A 24,891-nucleotide genomic window follows, 5' to 3' on the forward strand; every position below is an offset into this window, starting at 1 on the left:
TCTCTTTGTCAGAAAGAAAGATGGATCGCTGTGAATGTGTATTGATTACCGGTAACTCAACAAAGTCACAATCAAAAAGAAATACCCATTGCCCAGAATAGATGATTTGTTTGATCAATTACAAGGTGCTAAGTTCTTCTCTAAAATTGATTTGCAGTTCGGGTATCATCAATTGAAGGTAAGGGAACAGGATATTCCGAAAACAGCTTTTAGAACCTGGTATGGGCACTTTGAATTTTTGGTAATGTCCTTCGGGCTAACAAATGCCCCGACAGCTTTCATGGATCTTATGAATCGAGTTTTCAAGATGTTTCATGACTCCTTTGTGATAGTATTCATTGACGACATCCTGGTATATTCACGAAGTCGAAAGGATCACGCTGACCACCTTAGGACTGTTCTGCAAACTCTTCATCAACACCAATTGTATTCAAAGTTCTCGAAATGTGAATTTTGGCTTGAATCTGATACATTCCTGGGTCATGTCGTCTCCGGAGAAGGAATTAAGGTTGATCCTCAAAAGATTGCAACTGTGAAGGATTGGCCTAGACCTACTATTCCCACAGAGATTCACAGTTTCTTGGGTTTGGCCGGGTATTATAGAAGGTTCGTGGAGGGGTTCTCCACTCTTTCCTCCCCCATTGACTAAATTGATGCAGAATGCGGTTAAGTTCCAGTGGACCGATGCTTGTGAAAGGAGCTTCCAGGAATTGAAATCAAAATTGACTTAGGTGCCGGTATTTTCCCTGCCAGAGGGTACCGAGGGGCTTGTGGTGTATTGCGATGCTTTAAGGATCGGTTTTGGGTGTGTATTAATGCAACATGGTAAGGTTATAGCATATGCTTCAAGGCAACTTAAGAATCATGAAATAAACTATCCAACTCATGACTTAGAGCTTGCGGCGGTGGTTTTTGCATTAAAACTTTGACATCATTATTTGTATGGAGTCCATGTAGATGTATTCACGGACCAAAAAAGTCTTCAGTACATGTTTAAGAAAAAGGAATTAAACTTAAGGTAGAGAAGGTGGCTTAAATTACTCAAAGATTATGACATCGATATTTTGTATCATCCGGGAAAAGCTAATGTTGTGGCGGATGCTCTTAGTCGGAAATCTATGGGTAGTTTGGCTCACTTGGAGGCATGTCAAAGGCCCTTAGCCTGGGAGGTTCACTAGTTGGCTAGTTTGGGAGTTCGTTTTGCGGACTATAATGAAGGGGGAGTGATTGTGCGGAATAGGGTGGAATCATCGCTTGTGACGGAAGTCAATGAGAAGCAATACAATGATCCAGTGTTGGTGCGGCTGAAGAAGGGGATTCATAAACACAAGACTACAGCTTTTTCTCTTGGTATGCATGTCGGTACATTACGGTACCAAGGATGACTATGTGTTCCAAACGTAGATGGTCTTCGGGAAATAATCATGGTAGAAGCTCATACTTCTATATATTCCATGCACCCAGGTTCTACAAAAATGTATCATGATCTCAAAGAAGTTTACTGGTGGAATGACATGAAGAGGGGTGTGGCGGATTTTGTGGCGAAATGTTCAAACTGTCAACAAGTGAAGGACAAGCATCAAAGGCCCCGTGGGTTAGCACAAAATATAGAAATTCCAATGTCAAAATGGGAAATGATCAATATGGATTTTGTGGTAGGGTTACCGCGCACTCAGCGTAAGTTTGACTCAATTTGGGCGATTGTGGATCGACTCACTAAATCAGCATACTTCTTGCCAGTTAAATCCACCGACACTGCTGAACAGTATGCTCAATTGTATATCAAGGAAATAGTCAGGCTTCATGGAACTCCAGTTTCCATCATTTTCGATCGAGGGGCCCAATTCGCAGCTAATTTTTGGAAGACGTTTCAGCAAGGTTTGGGTACGCAGGTAAATCTTAGCACCACCTTCCATCCACAAACTGATGGGCAACCAGAGCGGACTATTCAGATGCTAGAGGACATGTTGCGTACGTGTGTCCTTGGCTTCAAGGGTAGCTGGGATGATCATTTGCCGCTCATAGAATTTTCTTATAACAACATCTTCCATGCTAGTATTCAGATGGCGCTGTTTGAGGCCTTGTATGGTAGAAGATGTAGATTGTCGGTTGGGTGGTTTGAGGTTGGAGAAGCTGAACTAATAGGACCAGACCTTGTGCATCAGGCTATGGAAAAGGTTAAGATCATAAAAGAGCGGTTGAAAACTGCTCAGAATCGTCAAAAATCCTATTCAGATGTTCGTCGTAGAGACTTAGAATTCAAGGAAGATGATTGGGTATTTTTAAAGGTATCTCCCATGAAGGGGATCATGCGATTTGGAAAGAAAGGAAAAATAAGTCCGAGGTATGTTGGGACAGGAAAAATAAGTCCGAGGTATGTTGGGACAGTACCCTACGGACTGAGAGGAAAATGTTTCACAGAAGAACGCATTTCTATGGCCCATTATACGGCCGTATAATCACTTTGCGGACCGCATAATAGCCGCACAGTGAATCAGTAAGTTTAGCCTACTTGAGATCAGTTTTGCGGTTGATTATGTGATCTCATAATTGATATGCGAACCGCATATCGATCGCATAATCCCTCATATGTTTTTGTGTAGGGAGTTCTGTGGTGCACTATGCGACTGCAGAACGAGTATGCGGACCGCATACTAGTCGCATACCTGGGATATAAGTTCAGGCTCCTGAGGGCCATTTCTGCGGTCACTTTGCGGACCGCATAACCATTATGCGGTCTCATATGCGACCGCAGACCTGTGTCGGGGCACCATTTTTCTTAATTTGAAACCCGACCTCCATTCCGTTAAAACTCCCATTTAGTCTATTTTGAAGCTCATTTATGATATTTATAGTGTGAGAGAGATGGTTCTAGAGGGAGGACCTAATTCCCATCAATTAATCTTCAACCATCACTCAAAGCTTGGAAACATTCAAGTAGAGTACCAAATTCTTCATCCAAAAGGGTAAGATTTCATCACCCCAGCTCTTAATTTAAAACATAGCTATAATGGGGTACTAGGGTAATGCTTCATGGGTATGAGAGTGATTCATCTTGCATGCATGTGATAAAGAGTGTGGGAAAAATAAAAAGTGAACTAGAACTATGAACATTTTCATAATTTTTGGGTTCAATTTGTATATTGCAAAAATAGATTCAGGTTGCTAAGGGTTCTGAATAATTGTAGAGTCTAAAGAAGCGCAATTGAAGTATGTATGGATAACTCTTTTCTTACTAGAATAGAAACTCCTGGTGTCCGAATATTTGGTGTAAGTTCCGACTTGATCATACTAGAATTGTTTGCCTTAGTGTGTTGGGTTGGAAGATTCATGTTCCCTAATTGTTTTAGATGTTTACCATGTCATCATGCTATTTGAGAACGTAACTATGATTTTCCAAGCTCCTTCCCTTATGTGTGAAATGTCTTATGTGATGGTACTTATGAACATGAATGATGACGTTATTTGAACGAATAAAAAGGGAAAGACTTGAATTGTAAAATGTCCAAGTGCCAAGAACTATTTAATAAATGAGGTTGTCGTGCCATGTAATGAAATATGGGGAAGAGATGTGAATTTATTGAATAATTGAAAGAGGTTATGTCTCAAGTGAGATGGCTTAGGCGATCGGGTCGAGATCGGACGCCATGCCATACACATGGTGGCATTTGTGTTGGAACTATTGATTTACATTGAGAATATGGATATGTCTCACTTTGGATGGCTTAGCCGGTCAGGCCGAGACCGGACTCCGTGTAAAAACACGGTGGCATTATGAGTTGTGGCTTTGGCACTAAAGGTTATTAACCTAAAAGATAGAAAGATTGAATTGGAAATTATGTGATCCTTACTTAGTGTTTCTTTGTATTTCTGTGAAGTACTTATTGATTGTTGTGACTGCCCTCTCTTTGTTTCACTGTTCATTCTGCTGAGATTGGTGTTTCCCTAACATACTAGTACTATTCGACAGTACTAACGTCCCTTTTACCGGGGGCGCTAAATCTTTGAATGAATGTAGGTGGTTGCATCGCAGATTGCGCTGATCGCTGATAGTGGTGTTCTCCCTCACACTCATCACAGCAGGCTTGGTGAGCCCCATTTCTTCCTGGGGTCATGTAGTCTTTCTTTTGTATAAGTTTTCATATTTTGAGGTATAGCCGGGGCCTTGTTGCCGGTATTGTCATTTTGCTCTTTTGTACCCTTAGAGGCTCCGTAGACGTTTATGTGGGTCATGTATGTATGTTGGGGTGGTCGTTGGATCGAGTTGTATTTTGGACACTTAACTATGACATAATGTAAATAATGAAAAATGAACTAACAATGTTTATATGTTTATATAATTAATCTCTCCCCTATTTTACAAATAGTGATGCGTTCTCTTTTTGGATTATAAATTAGTTGGATAGGAAAGGTATTATAGGCTTGCTCGACCGGGTTCATTCGGTTGAGCGTTGGTCGCGCTCCCCGAGGTTGGGGCGTGACAGTTGGCCAAGGAGGTTCACCGATTGACTAGTTTGGGAGTACATCTTGCAGATTTATATGATGGAAGGGTGCTTGTGTAAAATAGGGCTGAATCATCGCTTATTGTGGAAGTAAAAGAGAAGCAATATGACGATCCATTGTTGGTAATATTGAAGGAGGGGGTTCATAAACATAAGACCATGGCTTTTCTCTTGGAATGGATGATGACACACTAAGGTACCAAGGGCGATTATGTGTCCCAAATGTAGACGGTCTCCAAGAAAGATTCATGACTGAGTCTTACACTTTCAGGTATATCGTGCACCCAAGCTCTACTAAGATGTATCAAGATCTTAAGGAAGTCTACTGGTGGTATGATATGAAGAGGAATGTAGCATACTTTGTGGTGAGATATCCAAATTATTAGCGAAGGCCGAACATCAAAGGCCCGGTGGATTGGCACAGAAAATAGAAATTCCAATGTGGAAATGGGAAATGATCAATATGTACTTTGTGGTGGGCTGCCTCGCACACCTCACAAGTTAGACTCGATTTTGGTGTTTGTGGACCGACTCACAAAATCAGTACACTTCTTACCTGTTAAGGCTACCGACACTGCGGAATAGTATGCTCAGTTGTATATTAAGGAAATGTTCAGGTTGCATGTCACTCTAGTTTCTATTATCTCGGATCGAGGGGCAAAGTTCACGGCTAACTTTTGAAAGAAATTTCAGTAGGGTTTGGGTATTCAGGTAAATCTTAGTACATCCTTTCATCCACAGACCGACGGGCAGGCGGAACGGACCATTCAGATGCTTGAGGATATGTTGCGTGCTTGTGTTCTTGACTTCAAGGGTAGCTGGGAAGATCATTTGACGTTCATAGAATTTTCCTACCACAATAGTTAACACGCTAGCATTCATATGCCACCGTTCAAGGCTTTATATGGTAAGAGATATAGATCTACCATTGGATGGTTCAAGATTGGGGATGCAGAGGTGATAGGGCCAGACCTCGTGTATCAGGCTATGGAGAAGGTTAAGATCATTACGGAGCGGTTGAAAACCACTTAGAGTTGTCACAATTCCTATTCGGATGTGCATCGCAGGGATTTTGGAGTTTCAAGAGGATGCTTGGGTATTCTTGAAGGTTTCCCCCATGAAGGGGGTAATGCGGTTTGGTAAGAAAGGGAAATTGAGCCTGAGGTATGTCAGACCATACAGAAGCATTTAGAGGATTAGTCAGGTGGCTTAGAGGCTAGAGTTACCGCAAGAGATGTCTTTAGTGCACCCGGTGTTTCATGTATCTATGTTGAAGAAGGTTGTTGGAGATCCATCGCTTATTGTTCTGGTCGAAACTAACATGCTGAAGAGGCCAGGTGGGAGGCCGAGGAAGGGGTGAACAAGAAGTACCCTCATTTTTTTGAATAGCTATGTAAACACCAATTTGAGTCCAATAACATCAAAGTCAACTCTTTGTCAAACTTATAAACTCTTAAGTTCTTCAATTAGCTAACTTTTAATAAATAGTGTCAAATTCTTCCAGGAATCTCCAAAACCAAATACGAACATACTTACAAGTGCAAAATCTTTATACGAACCTATTGGAACAATCAAAATTCGACTTCGAGTATGTTTACCTAAAGGACAAACCTTGGTCAACACTTCTAACTTAAAACTTCTAAATTGAGAGTCATTCTTCCAAATCAATCTCGAATCACTCATAAAAACAAAAACGAACATACACGAAGTCATAGTATATCATTTGAAGCTACTCAAAACCTCAAACCATTGACCCGAATGTTAATGCTCAAACTACTGGTCGGGTCACTACATTCTCCGCCACTTAAATTTATGTTCTTCCTCAAACGTGCCAACATTCATTCCAAATCCATAAAATCACTCTATAAACTTACCATACACATACCCATGGGTGATGCCATGTCACCTCAATCTATATATGTAAGGCCCCATAAATATTCGTCAAGGAATTTATGGTTTCGTGGTGTCGAGCGGTACGGACCTTTTGGGTTGTACAGTACGTCGGGGGTTGATGGAAATTTTTGGCAAGAAAAAGCAATTATGTGGTCAAGTTTGCGACCGCATAACACGTTTCTGGGTTGTATATCCATCGCATAGTTGAGTAGAAAAATGTTGAATTTTGAAGGTTGTTCTACGGTCTATTATGTGATTGAATAGTTTCTTCGTGGACCGGATTTTAGTCGCAGACTTGGCATGAAGAAATCTGGAAGATGATTTTTTGGTCCAGTCTGCGGCCGTAGAATAGGTCTGTGGACCGCAGAACTGTCGTATACTGGTTCAGACAAGTCCAATATTTGGGCATAATTTCCTTGGCCCATTTTGCGGGCCGCATGTCGATTATGTGATACGGTCTGCGACCGCAGACCCAGTTTCGGCAAGTTTTTGTTTTGGAAATTTTACCCGATCCCATTTTTATAAAAAGGCTTTAGGGGTCATTTTTAAGAGTTTCATCTGATATTTTGAGAGGGAGGTGAGAGTATCTTAGAGAGATAAAGATAAGACCTAGCCATTTTGTTCATCAGTTGTTGCTCATGGCTTGAAGATTTCACAAGAACAACTCACAAGGTCTTCATCTAAGAGGTAAGGTTCCATATCCTAGCTTTTAATTTCGAATTTGGGGTGGAAGATGGTTAATGGAAAGTATGAACCTTGGGTGTGGGAGTATTATTTATATATGCATGTATTATCAAGGGTTGTGTAAAGATCATTGAACTAGTATAGGTGAACTCTTGGTGTTGAGTTGGTTGTGGAGTGAAGAAAATCTTGTAGAAAGACCTTGTAACTAATTTGCCCACCTAGTGTTTGATAAAATGCTCAAATGAGCTGAAACCATGAATATGTTCCTAATTTGTGTGCAATTCTGTTATGTCTCAAAATAGATCGGGATTGCTAGGATTTCTGGAACGTTGTAGTAACTTAAGGAAAGCTCAAACAAGGTATGTTGTATAAACTTTCTCTTAGAATTGAATCCCGCGGTATTCATGTAATTTAAGTAAGTCCCAAGTTGTTCATTATAAAATTGGTTATTCAGAATAAGCCTTATGTCACAAAAGATATATGCTCAACATGTATTCCAAATTTTCTTGTTATGTTTTGTGCTATTTGAAAATGTGCTCGAAGCATGGGTTGCATATTTAAATGTTATAACTTCAAGTCCTGATCCAAATGAAAGCTATTCTACCAAATTGTGGAAGAAATCTCATTGTGCTTAACATTCTTATTTGCTCACATGTGGACTTAAAGTCTTGAATAGAAATGCTTTGTTGTTGATGATACGTGATGATGGTTGAAAGTGAAAGAAGTGAGTATGACATGTAGAAATGTGGCCATCATGCCAAGAATGGGAATTACATGTGTGGACAATAGTGCCAATGAAATGAAACAATATGTGAAATATTATGAGATGAGTTTGACTCCTTCATATAATAATGTCATTAATGTCCTATGATCACCCATGGCTAGTGCAAGTAAGTGATAGTATGAACATGAACTGTGGTCGCTTTCCAAAATGAGAATCATGAGGTGTGGTGTGTTACAATAGTTTCAACTATAGTTGTATACTTCTGAAATAATAAATGTAAATAACTTCGATGTTAGGTCACCGAGAATCATGAACTTAGCTAGTGACCTTAAGATGGCAATGAGGTATATAATTAGGTGGAAAAGAGACGTTCTATATTAAATGATGATGAACCTTAAGAAAGTAAATTGGGTCCATGCACGATTGAAATCTACTTAGTGATTTTCCATGCATGTGTTAATGTAATAAGTTGTGTTTCTCCATGATGAGCATGAACACGAAGTATTCCAATAATCTGGAAACTTACGACCTTAACGGCAATGTTAATCATGTCTCTTGAGTGTATATAGGATAATGTGCATGATGGTATAATACAATGAATCATATGGACGGTCTATGAAACACATAGGTGTATAAAATTAATGAATCATATAGACGGTGTATGAAACGCATAGGGGCATAATATGAATTAATCCTAAGGACGGTCTATGAAACGCATAGGGGCATAATATGAATGAATCATATGGATGGTCTATGAAGCACGTAGGTGCATAATATGAATGAAACCCTATGAACGGTCTATGAAATGCATAGGTGTATAATATAATATGAATGAAACCCTATGGACAGTCTATGAAACACATAGGTATATAATATAATATGTGAACCCTATGGACGGTCTATGAAACACATAGGTATATAATATAATATGTGAATTCTATGGACGGTCTGGTGAGACGCATAGGCAACACGAACAATAGGTGCCACTTCCATTGCCCTGGTTTGTACATGTTGGTACTTTTACATTATATTTTATATCCCACGCATAGTTCATAAGTCACACTTGATCCTAAAAGAAGTTTACAGTAATGTAAGTATAATAGGACTTGACATGTGATGCTATGAGTCATTTTGCAGTTTCTTGACGTAATTTATTTGCCTCTTATTTGAGTTACCGTATTTCCATATGTTGTTATGTCTGCCTTACATACGCTTGCTATTCGACATGTACTCACGTCCCTTTTGTCGTGGGTATTGCATCTTTTAATGGATGGAGGTAGTTCTATATCAGGCGACATCGATCATTGATAGCAGTACATCCTTCTCTTAGCTGACTTGGTGAGCCCCCACTTCATATCGGGGTCAAGTATCTTTTGCTTCTCATGTATTATGTTTTGGGGTATAACCGGGGCCTTGTTGACGGCAGTATCCTAGTACTATTATGTACCCATTAGACGCTCTGTAGGCATGGTGTGGGTTGTATGTTATTATTGGGAAGGTCAAACTAATGATGTTGTAATTGTATCACATGTTCCACTTCTTAACTATGGATGTGTAATGTAATATTTTGAGGACATATAAATGAAGTAGCTAATAGTAATAGATTGGTGGTGTATACATGATCTCCTTAATGTCTAATTAATGAAAATATATCTTCTCATTATTCATGGGTGATCTTGGGTAGAAGGCATCTAATAGGCTTGCTCGGTAGGGTTATCCCGGTTGAACATCGGTCACGCTTCCCAAGGTTGGTGTGTGACAATATAAGCCCGTCAACATAACCAAACTGAAGATTCTTTACTCAACCTCAGCCCCTAAACCTTAGAACCCATTCTCCAACATTCGGAAATCCTTATAAGACCCGATTCTCGCATCTATCAACTTTATAAGTCTAACCAAACTACATCAAGCCGTTACCATTTTCTAATATATAATCCCACGATGTGCCACATAGCTCAATTACCCATAGTAATATCTTATGATCATAATAGGTGCTCATTACTAAATCTGGTAATGGTAACAAACCTCATATCAAATAAAACCTTGTTCCAAACCTTGACAACGCTGCAAATAATGTAAGAAACATGTAGAAACTCATAAACACTAAACCAATCAGTAAGTCATTGAGTTCTCTCGCTCGACTAGAACCATTGTGAAACTCTAAGTCGATTAATGACATTATTATCCAAACATACCTTATCCAAATCTGACTGCACAAATTCCAGGTCCAATGATCTCACCTCATCCAATATAAGTTATTCGAAAGAAAAGCTACACCAAATGCCACCTGGTCACATACGACACAATCTGTACACAACAAGCAACAACTCGAATATAACTTAAGATGGAAAGAGAACCAAATGAGGGGACTATCTCATAATTCCAATAGATACACCCCCAACAGTAACATACTACGAAAGCATCCCACAAGGGAGAAGCAAAACACACGAAATAACCGCAATTAATCTCATCCTAACTTAACCCTACTTTAGCACGTAGCCTTGTTCAAACATACCCATCCACATGGAATACCCTTCGTGCCATAATGTTCACAATCAACAACCACATGTGTATCAACAACAAACACACAAAATGCATGACCATAACCATAGAGAAACATATAGCACAATATACCAACAACAACAACCTAGTAAAATCCCACAAGTGAGATCTGGGAGGGTAGAATGTACACAGACCTTACCCCTACCTCGGAGGAATAGAGAGGTTATTTTTTAGACCCTCACCTCAAGGAGACGAAAAACAAAAATCTAATATGTGATAACAACAAAAAGCAGAGAGATAATATTAGCATCGTACGAAATAGAAAATGAATAGAAAAGCAATAACAACAACCAGTAATAGAGCCATCGTACTATGCAAGATGGAAAATTAGTGTGGACACAAACTTAAACTACTAATAACCCAAAGACAACACCTTAATAGGATAGGCCAACCCCCGATACTAAGGAAGAAAAGTGCTCAACTCCCTCCAAACCATCCACACTAATTCTCGATATCCATACCTTCCTATCTAGAGCCATGCCCTCAGAAATCTAAAGTTGCGCATGTCCTGTCTGATTGCCTCACACCAATACTTCTTAGGCCGCCCTCTACCTCTTCGCATACCCGTCTAAGCCAACCATTCACACCTCCTAACTATGTATCTTGTCTTCTCCTCCGCACATGCCCGACTCATCTAAGCCTTGCTTTTCACATCTTGACGTCTATGGGGGCCACGCCCACCTTCTCCCAAATATCTTCATTCCTAATTTTATCCAGCCTAGTGTGCCCACATATCCATCTCATAATCCTCATCTCTGCTACATTCATCTTCTGGATATGGGAATTCTTGACTGGCCAATACTCAACCCCACATAACATGGTCGGTCTAACTATCACTCGATAAAACTTGTCCTTAAGTATCGGTGGCACCCTCTTGTCACACAACACTCTAGACGCTAACCTGCATTATATCCACCCCACCCTAATACGATGTGTGACATTCTCGTCAATCTCTCTATCCCTCTGGATAATTGACCAAGGGTACTTGAAACTTCCTCTCTTGGAGATGACTTATGAGTCAAGCCTCACGTCCAAATATTCTTCCCATATCATGTCACTTAACTTGCACTCCAGATATTTTGTCTTTGTCCCACTCAACTTGAAACCCTTAGACTCAAGGGTCTATCTCCAAACCTCCAGCCTCTCATTAATGTCACCTCGTGCCTCATCAATCATAACTATATCATCAACGAACAACATACTTTAAGGCACCTCACCTTGAATATGATGTGTGAGTACATCGATCGCCAAAGAAAATAAGAATGGTCTGAGCGCAGATCCTTGGTGCAACCTCATAACAACCGGAAACTGCTCTGAGTCACCACCCACAGTCCTAACCCGAGTCTTAGATCCATCATACATGTCCGTTATCAGCCTAATGTTTGCTACCGACACATCTTTCACCTCTAGGCATCTCCAAATCACCTCCCTAGGAACCTAGTCATATGCTTTCTCAATTCAATAAACACCATGTGCAAGTCCTTCTTCCAATCCTTGTATTGTTCCACCAACCTACTAATAAGGAGGATAGCCTCTATAGTCGAACGGCCTGGCATGAACCTGAATTGGTCATCAAAAATAGTCACTGCCCTCCTCAACCTTCCTTCCACCACCATCTCCCAAACTTTCATAGTATGACTTAGTAATTTGATACCCCTATTGTTGTTACAACTTTGGATATCCCCTTTGTTCTTTTACAGCGGTATCATCGTTCTCCACAACCAATCACCTAGCATATTCTTCAGCTTTAAAATAACATTAAATAGCACAATAGCCATTCCAAGCCTGCTCTACCCACACACTTCCATAATTCTACCACATTCTCGTCAGGCCCGGTACCTCTACCCCGACTCATCCTGCACAAAGCACCTATGCAAAGGACTAAGGGCAATGCTTAGCCCTATGCAGGTAGAAGGGTCGTGCTTGACCCAAACACGGATGATGATGATGTAAATGCTTAGCCCTATGCAAATGAAGGATATGCTTAGCCTTATGCAACAATGGAGGCAGAGCATAGCCTCATGAAAGTAATGAGGGCATTGCTTCTCCATATGCAAATGATGAGGGCAATGCTTAGTCTTATGCAATAATGAATACAGAGCTTAGTCTCATATAAGTAATGAGGGTTGTGCATATCCCTATGCAAAGGATAAGGGCAGTGCTTAGCCCAATGCAAAGAAAGTGAATGCATAGCCTTATGTAATAATGGAGGCAAAGCTTATCCTCGTGCAAGTAATGAGGGTAGTTCTTAGCCCTATGCAGTGGATGAGGGAAGTGCTTAGCCCTATTCAAAGAAAGGCAATGCTTAGCCTTATGCAATAATAGAGGCAAAGCTTAGCCTCATGGAAGTAATAAGGGAAATGCTTAGCTCAAAGCAAAAGAAAAGACAATGCTTAGCCTTATGCAATAATGGAGGCATAGCTTAGCCTCAAATATATGAGATAAAAGAAAGCAATTCTTAGCTTGACCCATTTAGGCTTGGTTTCATCTATTTATGTGAAGATAGTGGTCACGTCGTATATCCTTTGCGGATACTTTTGATAATGTTGTATCTGTTATTCCTGCATTCAAAGAAAAATTGTAATTTGGGGGTGGAAGGTTGGTTTGTGAGTTTGATCCCTTGTTTCGTTCTTACTTTTAACTTTATTTTCTGAGCTTGATACTCCTGTGCTTTTAGTGTTACGACCCAACTCCCATCAAAGCTACAGTGACGCCTAACACTGCTTGCTAGGAACCCATAACAATGAATTTGATAAAGACATAACTTAATAACTTAACAACGTAAAAATAATGAAATATCTTATGAAAATAACTAAAATACTGCTACAACCATCCCAAAGATCTAGTATAGATAAGTACATGAGCACTACTGAGTATTAAAATACATATCAAAACCTCTAATACAATTGTCTGAACAATAGAACAGTACAAATAAAAATAACAAAAAGAGAACTTCAAGGACTACAGACAATATAGCAGCTACCTCTTAGTCTCCCGAAAGTTTGCAACAACTCAAGTCTGGAACTCACTCAATCCGGAGGTACCTGGATCTGCACACAAAGTGTATAGTGTAGTATGAGTATAACCGACCTCACATACTCAATAAGTAACAAGTCTAACCTTGGGTTGCAAGCAGTGATGAGTTCAGAGGAAACCGTCAGAGATCAACATTTAACAATCGATAACAACTCAGGTTATAAAGAAAACAATATAAGTAATTAACTCAATGATACTCTGCTCATCTTGATCACAATACAGGAATTTAAACATGCTTTCAAGTATAAAAGTTAAAGTCCGACACGGATAAAATATTTTATTTATCAGCTAGCATGAGGAAAGTACATATCTATGCCTACACGTCAAGTATAAATGTCAAAATAACAATATCACATTGGATCCATCAAAATAATCACACTTAGCACGGCAGGGGTGCCTGACATAATTGCCCATCATCAAAGCACGTATATAAAATATTGTGCCTGAGCCCATTGCTGGTATGTCAGACTTCGAAGGGGCGGATCTTACCCAAGCTCTAATCATAAACATATAACTCAATAGTGAGGCCTGGTGTACGCATTGCCTAAATCAATAACACTTAACCTAATATGAGCCTAACGTACGCGTCAACTCAAAATTAATATCAAACCGGCCCTAAGGCCCAAACTCAGTCATTAACTAAGTAATTCTCAGATAATCACCTATCACAATACTTAGTTCAACTATATTATACATGAGAGCCATCAACAACATTTAAGGAATCAAATAAGGAAGTACTGAGACAAAGATAGCATACACGGATATAACATTATGACTGAGAGCATGTGTACAATTAAGGCAAATAGCTCGAAACAACAAGAATAACACTATAGAGTCTCAACAAATAGCACATATCCAAGACATGATGTCTAACATGAATCGTAGTTCAAATAATCAAACAAGTAGGGAAAACACGGGGATAACAAGGTATGATAACAAACCAAGTCTAGTAATAGTCTAAAATCCTCCCCAAACAAAGAACACATCAGTACTCGTACACATGCCCGTCGCCTAACGCGTATGTCACCCCAATATCTTTCATATAATGCAATTCCCAGGGTTAAAATACTCCAAAAATCCCTCACCATGCGAATCGGCCTCCAATCGACTCAAATCTAGCCAAAGCAACTTAATATCATTGATAATAACCATAGGAAAAAGTCCCACACAATAAATCTAAGATCTTTAATCAAAATCAAAAAGTCAACCCTAGGACCGCACCCTAGAACCCAACTAAATTCATAAATTTCTAACACCCATCCAATTACGAGTCCAATCATACCAATTTCATCTCATTCTAACCAAAAATTGACTTTCAAATCCTCACATCTCACTCTCCAATAACATATTCCAAAATCCCCAAACTTTACCTCATAAACTAGGTGTAATAACAATCAATGGGTAATCAATATATTTAATTAAAATTGATCGAACTTTACTTACCTTCTTAATAGTAGCAAAAAGCCTCCCAAACATCGCTTCCAACCGAGCTCTAAAATTCCAACTATGAGAAAATGGCCAAACCAACATTTTAATAATTTTTCCTAGTGATTCTCGCATCTACGGTCTCTTTTGTGTTGTACCTGCGACTCCCTTTTTGCGGTAAAAATTTTGCTTCTGCAGAAGAAACCACTTAAGCTTCCGACCAAGAGCACATACGGTCCCCCTTGCATGCCTGCGGGACTTCATCAGCAATCCACTTTCGCAGTTGTGGATGCCCATGTCTCCTCACATTCTACGCACTCGCAGATGCGGAAAGACCCCCGTATCTGCGCTTCTCCCCAGCTCAAGCCAAGTTTTCTCCTGCGATCACCAGGCCGCTTCTGGGATCTCGCACCAATGGCCAAATCCTCGCAGATGCGATTACACCAAACCATCAACCTTCAACCATTCCCCTAAGGCCAAACATGATCCCTCAACCATCTGAAACAGCCCCGAGGTCTCCGGGACCCCATCCAAACATACCAAAAATCCTAAAATACGATACAAACTTTCTTGAAACCTCAAATCACATCAATATCATGAATGGCACATCAATTTAAGTCTAATGAAACTAACAAACTTCTAACTTCACAAACTCGCATCGAACTATATCAAATCAACTCTGAATGACCTCAAATTTTGCATGCAAGTCCCAAATAACACAATAAGCCTATTCCAACTCCCGTAACAATAATCCAAACCCGATATCAACAAAGTAAACTCTCGGTCAAAACTATCAACCTTTCAAACCTTTAACTTTTTAATTTTTGCCAAAAAGCACCAAAACAACCTACGGACCTCCAAATCAAAGCTCCATTCTGGAGTCATCTACACAAAGTTCAAACTCCAGCCAACTCTTTCAACATAAGCTTCCAACCTTGGGACTAAGTATCCTAATTCACTCCGAAACAAATCCTGAAACTAATCAAACCACCCCAACAAGTCACATAATAATAAATGAACATAGAAGAGGCAATAAATAGGGGAACTGAGGTAAAATGCACAAAATGATCGGCGGGTCATTATATTTTCCCCCTCTTAAACAAATATTTGTTCTCGAACGAGTCTAGAGTCATACTTGGAGTCTAAAAAAAGTAAGGGTATCTTGTCCGCATTTCCTGCTTGATCTCCCAAGTAGCCTCCTCGACCGGCAGACCTCTCCATTGCACTTCCAGTGATGCTATATCATTTGATCCTAACTTTCGAACCTGCCGATTCAATCTGGCCACCAGCTCCACATCATACGCCAAATCCCCATCCAAATGCACCGTGCCGAAGTACAAAATATGGAAAGGATCACTATAATACTTCTGGAGCATAGAAACATGGAACGTTGAGTGAACTCCCTATAGACTAGATGGAAAGGTATGTCCATAGGCCACCTCTCCAACTCTCACAAGCACCTCAAAAGGTCCAACATACCGAAGGCTCAACTTGCCCTTCTTCTTGAACCTCATCACCCCCTTCATGGGTGAAACTCCAAGCAGAAGCTTCTCACCCACCATGAAATCTGTAACTCAACCCTTCCAGTCTGCATAACCCTTCCAGTAATTTAACATATCAATAATTGCGTGATAACTTTTGGAATTTACTTTTGAAGTAAGGATAATATCGTCTGCCAAGAAGATATGTGGAAAAGCAAAGCCAGTTGGAGATAATTTAATTGGAGCACATAATTGGCACTTGATAGTTAACTACCATATAAGGATAACTACCATAAGATTGATGAGCTACAGTGAAAATAGGAAAAACAATAATGAATGAACGGCCGCATGTAAAAAGAAAACTTCCATGTCTAACTTAAAAGCACGTGTCAGCTTGTTTTGCCATGCATATTCTTGCAATGTGTGAGAAAATGTCAATTTAAACAATAAAATCATTATTTGATAAAACTTAAATATTTAAAGATATAAATAAATATTTTATATTTGATAATTTTTTGAAGTATCTGAAATCCAAATTATATATCAATCAAAACAATTATTCTAACAAAATCTAATAAAAAATTAAACTAAACATAAATTTATCTTATAATCAAGATTACCCAAACAAAACATTGAAATCAAAATTTGTTCCAATTTAAAATTCGTGTATTTGAACTAATTGCAAAATATCAAATTCTAGCTAAAGTACAAACAATGAAAAATTATTTCAAATAACTATATATATATAAAACAATCGGGCATTTATCTTCCTCGCATTAGCTGAAGTGCAAGTTCCCCGCATACTTCCATTTAGATGTTCCTTTTTCGGAAATTTTATCACTTTGAACATTAAAATTTATAAATATGAAATAATTTTGTCCAATATCAAATATCTTGCTTTAGAACTCCATGAGCACGTTTGAATTCATACCCAACCCTATAAGGCTATCACCATGCCTAGGGAAAGTCAAACCGAAAATTAATCGGAAATTGAATGGGAAAACTGACGGAAGAGGGTCACAGTTCTCCCACTTTCGCTTAGCCTATCTAAACTTTTAAGAAACACAGGGGAAACCCTGCCAAACATTTTAATATTACAAAAAGATAGGAAGGGGAGAGAGGAGTTAGAAAATAAAGGGAAGAGAAATATGATTCAAGATTTAAATTTATGATAAATTTATAATTAAAAATGTAGTAATCAACACTTTACATTGAGGATTGGTTTCAAATGCGATTGAATTAAATGTATTATTAATTTAAATTAAAACGTACTTAAGGTAATTATAGTAAATTAAAATTGAACTTTTTAGACCGAAAATGGTAAATCGACAACAAAATAAAAAAATAATGTATTGTATTATATCCACTATAATTTTGAATTTTAAAGTTATAGCTTATAATTTCAATATTTATGTTAAGCATGAAGTAGGAGTAAGTTATAACATAAAAATACAATTATATCCAATACAACAATAACAACCCAGTAAAATTCAACTAATGGGGTCTAGGGAGGGTAATGTGTACGCAGACCTTACCCCTACCCCAAAGGAGTAGAGAGGTTGTTTCCGAAAGACCCTCGGTTCAAGAAAACAAAAAGACAAAAGGACAAAAGGAGACAATATTAGTATCACCACAACAATCATAGGAAAAATAGGAACACCATGAAATGCAGAAGAAAGATGCAAAGCAAAAACGATAGCTAGTAAATAGGACATGCACTGAAAACCGAAGTAGTAAAACACAACATTGTCACTAGCTATCTTAGACAAAAACCCTACATGGCTAGTCCCACAATGGTACGAAGTAAGTCAAGACTCAACTACATCCTAACCTACAACTCTAATACTCGACTTCCACATCTTCTTATCAAGTGTCACGTCCTCGGAAATCTGGAGCCTCGCCATATCGTGTCTGATCACCTCTCCCCAATACTTCTTAGGCCGCCCTCTACCTCTTCTCGTGCCCTCCACAACCAGCCGCTCACACCTTTGTACCGGAGCATCTGGGCTTCTCTTTTGAACATGTCCGAACCATCTAAGTCTCGCTTCCCTCATCTTGTCATCAATGGGAGCCACGTGCACCTTCTCCCGAATAACATAATTCCTAATCTTATATATCCTAGTGTCCCCGCACATCCGCCTCAACATCCTCATTTCTGCTAGTTTCATCTTCTGGATATGTGAGTTCTTAACGGGCCAACACTCAGCCCCATACAACATGGCCGGTCTAACCACCGCTTTATAGAATTTACCTTTGAGTGTTGGTGGCACTCTCTTGTCACACAGGACTCCAGATGCTAACATCCACTTCATCCATCCTACCCCAATACGGTGTGTGACATCCTCGTCGATCTCCCCTCCCCCCTGGATAACCGAACCAAGGTACTTGAAGCTGCCTTTACTCGGGTTGACCAGTAATTCAAGCCTCACATCCACGCCCACTTCCCATGGCTTAGCAGTGAATTGACACTACAGGTATTCCGTCTCCGTCCTGCTCAACTTGAAACCCTTAGACTTAAGAGCCTGTCTCCAAACCTCTAGCCTCTCGTTAACACCGGCTCGCGACTCATCAATCAGAACAATTATATCGAATAAAGAACAAATTACTAAAATATAATTTTAAATTTTAAGTTGATAAGAAATGAGCCTAAATAATGAATTTTATTTTCATAATAATATATTACATGATCAATTGAGCCAATCGAGATCGACAACCAAATTAGGTGTGCCCTAATTTAGACGAAGCTAAGCATGACAAAACTGAGCGAGGCTGAGCTCTGAGCCGACTCACCTCTTTTCTTGTCCTTTCATCATGTATTTTTGTTAGTTTTCAATTAACAACCAACACGTTTGAAGAACGAATTTCTTGCCAAATCAAAATCCGCCGGTAAGATTTTGCTTCAATATAAGTATTATAAATGTCAATCTTCTGTATTTTATTTCTTAATTGCTTTTGACTGTTTGTTGATAATCCTAGATTTTTCATCTAGTCTTGAGATTTCTTTTTATTGAACCTTTTGATCCGTTTCAGACCTAGAAAGGCCGCCTGCTAGAACTAAAATTCAGCAATTACCGCTATCAAAATCTCGATTTGAAATCAGATTCATCTACTCTAACTCGTGTTATGTACGTTTGGACTTTTCTTTTCGAGTGAAATCAGATTTGTGATATTTTGGTTACTGAAATTCTTGAACTTTTTTCTTTCTTGTTGTTTATTTTTGTTTTCTTTTTGAAGGTGAATTTCCTGCAAAAGAGTCTAGTAGCGTTGATATTACTCCATATGAGGTTAAAATGTTATATTGCTACTTACCCTTTTCCCTTAATCAGTTTTGTGATTTTTATTTTTAATTTCAGATCTTATATACATCAGATTTTGAAGGTCGTAAGATCAAATTATGTGAAGGAATCCTGATTTGGTGAAAGTATGGAACACTTCATCAAGAGAAATACATGGATGCTGAAGCTATAAATTATGTTGGTGTATTTGGAAATTATAAGAGAAAAGTTATGGTTACGTAGTCATATGTTAAAGTAATTCATTGTTTTGTTTGAATCGTATGTGGTGTATAACTCTTGAAACTTTTGAAATGAATAAAAATGTTTGTAGTATTGTAAGATCACCAATAGTTAATTGTTTGTTTTCTACTTTTTTACTACACATTCTACATAATACTTAAAGGAATAAAAAGGGAATGTTTTTTTTCTTAATATTATAATATAAATAATGATTTTGATATTCAAATAATATGTCAAAAACAAACGATTTATCTAACATTTCTATGTATGTCGCAAATAAGATAGTTTAAGAGCTCAAATTGTTGACATTTGATAAACGTTAAATAAATGTCACTAGATTTTTACCGATACTAATTTAAATGTCGTAAAATTGAGGAATCCTGATTTGGTGAAAGTATGGAACACTTCATCAAGAGAAATACATGGATGCTGAAGCTTTAAATTATGTTGGTGTATTTGGGAATTATAAGAGAAAAGTTATGGTTACGTAGTCATATGTTAAAGTAATTCATTGTTTTGTTTGAATCGTATATGGTGTACAACTCTTGAAACTTTTGAAATGAATAAAAATGTTTGTAGTATTGTAAGATCAGCAATAGTTAATTCTTTGTTTTCTACTTTCTTACTACACATTCTACATAATACTTAAAGGAACAAAAAGGGAATATTTTTTTTCTTAATATCATAATATAAATAATGATTTTGATATTCAAATAATATGTCAAAAATAAACGATTTATCTGACATTTCTATGTATGTCGCAAATAAGATATTTTAAGAGCTCAAATTGTTGACATTTCATAAACGTTAAATAAATGTAACTAGATTTTTACCGATACTAATTTAAATGTTGTAAAATTAACGACATTAAAATTTCCAACATTTGATTTAAGTATACAATAAAAATCGCTAAATAAATTTGCGACATTTAATTTAATTGAGTTATGGCGGCATTTATATAATGTCGTTATATCCCATGTTTCTTGTCGTGATGTGGATGCAAGAGAATGAGAGATATGTTTCTCTTCAATTCGATACCCTAGTATACAGAAGAGATGTTATGCAATAATTAAAGGCTTGGTGGCTCTCATAGTCAATTATTATCATGAATTGCTGCTTTACTTTATTAATATAATCTTCTGACTTTAATAATTTATTCGATAGTAAAAAAAAAGAAGTAAATAATGGGGTTGTTTAAGCTGTGAAAAAGTGAAGTTTGCTATTAATGTTTGAATTGCCCTGGTATATGAGAAACTTTTATTCCAAAAAATAGCTGTGATAATAGAAAAAGAACGAAGTTTTTTTTTTTTGGTGGGGAAAATGTTACAGGGATGCAGCGGTAAAAGATCAGTGCTCAGTAGTTTATGCATGGTAGAATGATAGTTGAAACTTGAAAAGTAGTGAAATGGAGAAGATTAATATCTAGTGAAATGGAGAAGAATTATTGATAATGGGGAAAATCTGATTATGGAAAGAGAGAGTCAAAATGGTATTAGAGGTGAGGAATGGAAGGATCCGATGGAGAAGAGGTGAGGTGTGATATGCTCACAATGCCATGTCAGCAGCAAGTGTTTAATTTAAACAATTTATTAGGTGTTAAAGAGTTCAACTAGAACAAGTCCAAAATAGAGCGTCTAAATAAAAATTGATGTCAACTTTGAAAGGTTATCTATGTATTTGGCCTTCATTTGGCAAACACTACTAGTAACAATAAGGAGAGCTAAAATCAGACAATTTCAGCTATCTTCTAGGAGCTAAATTTAAAGTCAAACAAAGATCTTGATTGGATACAACTGATAGATCATTACTGCAGTGCAATCAACGGAACATACTCTATTCATTTCAATTTATGTGTTTTATAGTAATATATATTGTTTTGGTCTATTTAAAAGAAAATGTCATATAGAATTTATTTTAGTAAATATTTATTTCAACATTCTCGTATTACCCTTAATAACACTCCCTTATAGAAATGCGATAACATATTTTTCCACAACATTCAAAAGATATAATTAGTATTGTCACGACAAAAAATCTCACCGCAGGCGTTGTGATGTCACCTAATCTTTAAGTTTAGGTAAGTCGATTACTATCAATGATTAGGCCAGTTTTAACAATAATAATTAAAAATATAGTTTAATATAATAACGAACCAAAAGCGGAATAAGCCTACGCGGCAATAATCATAACAACTTCCCAATATTTGGTAATACAGAGTCAAGAATTCTAGCTGAATACATGGAATGACCTCAAAGATCGAAATACAATATTGTTCAATTGACAAGCTGACAGTACAATATAAGGAAATAACTCCAAGGGACTGCGACGATCAAGTAGTTATACCTTGAATCCTCGCGATCAACAAGCTAACTTCGTCCGAGTTTGATATCTCTAATACCTGGCTCTGCACAAAAATATACAGAAGTGTAGAATGAGTACACCACAGTCGGTACCGAGTAAGTATTAAGACTAACCTTGGTGGAGTAGTGACGAGGTACAAGTCAAGACACTCATTAGATAACATAACATGTGCAGTATCGAAGTATAAAGCTAATAATGAAAGCAGGAATCAGTCAATGGCAACAAGAATCAACATGTGACATAAACAGTAAAGCAATAAAAACACCAAGAAAATACCATTGAAACCAAATAAGGAATACAAATGACAACCAATTAATCAAGTCGTTCTAACACAAGATTTGCAACAAATATTACCCGAGATACATAATCTCATAGTCACGGGTCTCAACCCACTATCATATGCTCACGACACCTTGTGCTCACATTTCAAATCACAACCGCACGGACAACTCACGTGTCAATATCTCAATCCGCCCGGCATGATCACATCACTACTAAAAAAATCTGATTTTAGCGACAGATAAATTCTGTAGCTAAACAGAAAAATTCGTCGCTAATCTCATTTAGCGATGGATTAGCGACAGATTAACAATAAATTCTGCTAGCTACGGGAGATTTAGCGACAGATTAGCGACGACGTTCGTAGCTAATTTATTTGAGCAAATTGTAATTGATAAGATTTATTGAAAGAATTATATTTGAAAAATAATTATTTGAGAAAATTATATTTAAAAGAGAGTTATGTGGAAGAACTATTACATATATTTGAAGGGCTTGATTTAATTGGGTGTAATTGTGTTTATTAATTGTTGAGTGATATTAATGGTATTCTTGTTGTTTGTTGTGCATATCACTGGTTGTTTTATCCTGTCCTTATTATTATTATTATTATTATTATTTATTTCCTATTATTTTTTATATTATATTGCACAGGTTATTAGACTAGTGAGTGTCTTGACTGTACCTCGTCTCTACTACATTGAGGTTAGTCTTTATACTTAATGGGCACCGCTGTGGTGTGCTCACTCTACACTTTTGCATATTTTTGTGCAGAGCCAGGTATTGAAGATAACGAACTTGAGCAGAGTTAAAGCGAGATCATAAGGATACAAGGTAGAGCTGCTTGGTCATCGCAGTTCCTTGGAGTCCTTTCATTTTATTGTATTGTTAACTTGTAATCAAACAGTATTGTATATTCGGTCTTCGTGACCATTCTATGTATTCAGTTAGAGTTCGTGACTCAGTACTACCAGTCTTGGGAGGTTGTATAATGTAATTATTTTCGCTGTTAGTTTTGGTTTCGTTTATAATAAAAAAATGACTTCAAAAATGCAATGAAAATCGGCTTACCTAGTTTTAGAGACTAGGTGCCATCACGACTCCTGTGGTGGGATTTTGGGTCGTGACAAGTTGGTATCAGAGCTCTAGGTTCATAGGTTCTACGAGTCATGAACGAGTCTAGTAGAATCTTGCGGATCGATACAGAGGCGTCTGTACTTATCTTCGAGAGGCTATAGAACTGTTGGGAAATTTCCATTTCTTTCATTCCTGTCATGCGGAATTTGTTGAATTTGATATTTGAACCTTTGTATCTCCATTCTCTCACAGATGGTGAGGACACGTGCTACTGGGTTAGCTGAGCAAGCATCTGCACATACTGCTAGGGCTACAAGAAGCCGGGGCCGAAGTAGAGGCCGAGAAAGGGTACGTGCTACTACTAGAGCAACTGTCAGAACAACAGTTGAGGAGCCACTAGTAGCTCCAGTTGGGGGACAGGTACCAGAAGCACCTGTTGTTACCCCCGGACTTCAGGAGACTTTGGCACAGTTCCTGAGTATGTTTGGTACATTAACTCAGGCGGGATTGATCTCTGTTGCACCAAACATTCCGTATATTGGGGGAGTAATTCAGACTCCTATCACAACTCCAGAGCAGCAGGTTCACGTTGGTCAGGTTCCGGGTGTAGTACCGGTACAACCTGTTATTCGGTTCGGTCTGAGGTCAGGCCCGAGGCATCAGAAGAAGAACAAAAGAGACTTGAAAGGTTTAAGAGGTATAGTCCACCAACTTTCAGTGGCACAACTACAGAGGATGCCCAAGAATTTTTGGAAAATTGTCATCGTATTCTCCGCACTATGAGTATTGTGGAGGTGAGCGGAGTTGCCTTTACTACATTTCAACTGTCAGGCGCAGCGTATCGGTGGTGGAAAATCTATGAAGAAGGTAGACCAGCCGATGCAACACCACCAACTTGGGCTCAATTTTCGGAAATATTCTTGAAAGAGTTTGTTCCCCAGACTCTCAGAGATGCGCGGTGCACAGAGTTTGAACGGTTGCGTCAGGGCACTATGACAGTATCAGAATATGCCATCAGGTTCAGTGAGTTAGCCCGTCATGCACCTATCTTGGTTTCTACAATCAGAGAGCGGGTTCGCAGATTCATTAAAGGGCTCGATTATGATATTAAAATATGCATGGCTCGAGAATTGCAAACTGATGCTTCATTTCAGCGAGTAGTGGAGATTGCCAGGAAGATTGAGGGTGTTTTAGGCGAGGAAAGGGAGTGTAAGGAGGCCAAAAGGTCTCGAAGATCTGGAGGGTTCATTGGATTTTACTCTTCAGCTAGAACCCATTATAGCGGAGGCTCAAGCAGTCACTCAGCTCAGTCCGCACATCATATTACTCGGGGTGCTCAATTTTATAGTGCA

At 38.3% G+C, this 24,891-nt stretch overlaps 1 long non-coding RNA gene across 1 annotated transcript; it reads right to left on the reverse strand.

Annotated features, from left to right (window-relative positions):
- Window positions 1-13,134: 13,134 nt before the first annotated feature.
- On the reverse strand, window positions 13,135-16,498 carry LOC117273324 (uncharacterized). The gene is made up of 2 exons (XR_004503332.2): window positions 15,962-16,498; window positions 13,135-13,415 (listed from the first exon to the last, which is right to left on the reverse strand). It is a non-coding gene; the product is annotated as an uncharacterized lncRNA (long non-coding RNA).
- Between the last annotated feature and the right edge of the window lie 8,393 nt (window positions 16,499-24,891).

Source organism: Nicotiana tomentosiformis, chromosome 1 (assembly GCF_000390325.3).
Source record: "Nicotiana tomentosiformis chromosome 1, ASM39032v3, whole genome shotgun sequence".
In the NCBI taxonomy this organism is placed as follows: domain Eukaryota; kingdom Viridiplantae; phylum Streptophyta; class Magnoliopsida; order Solanales; family Solanaceae; genus Nicotiana; species Nicotiana tomentosiformis.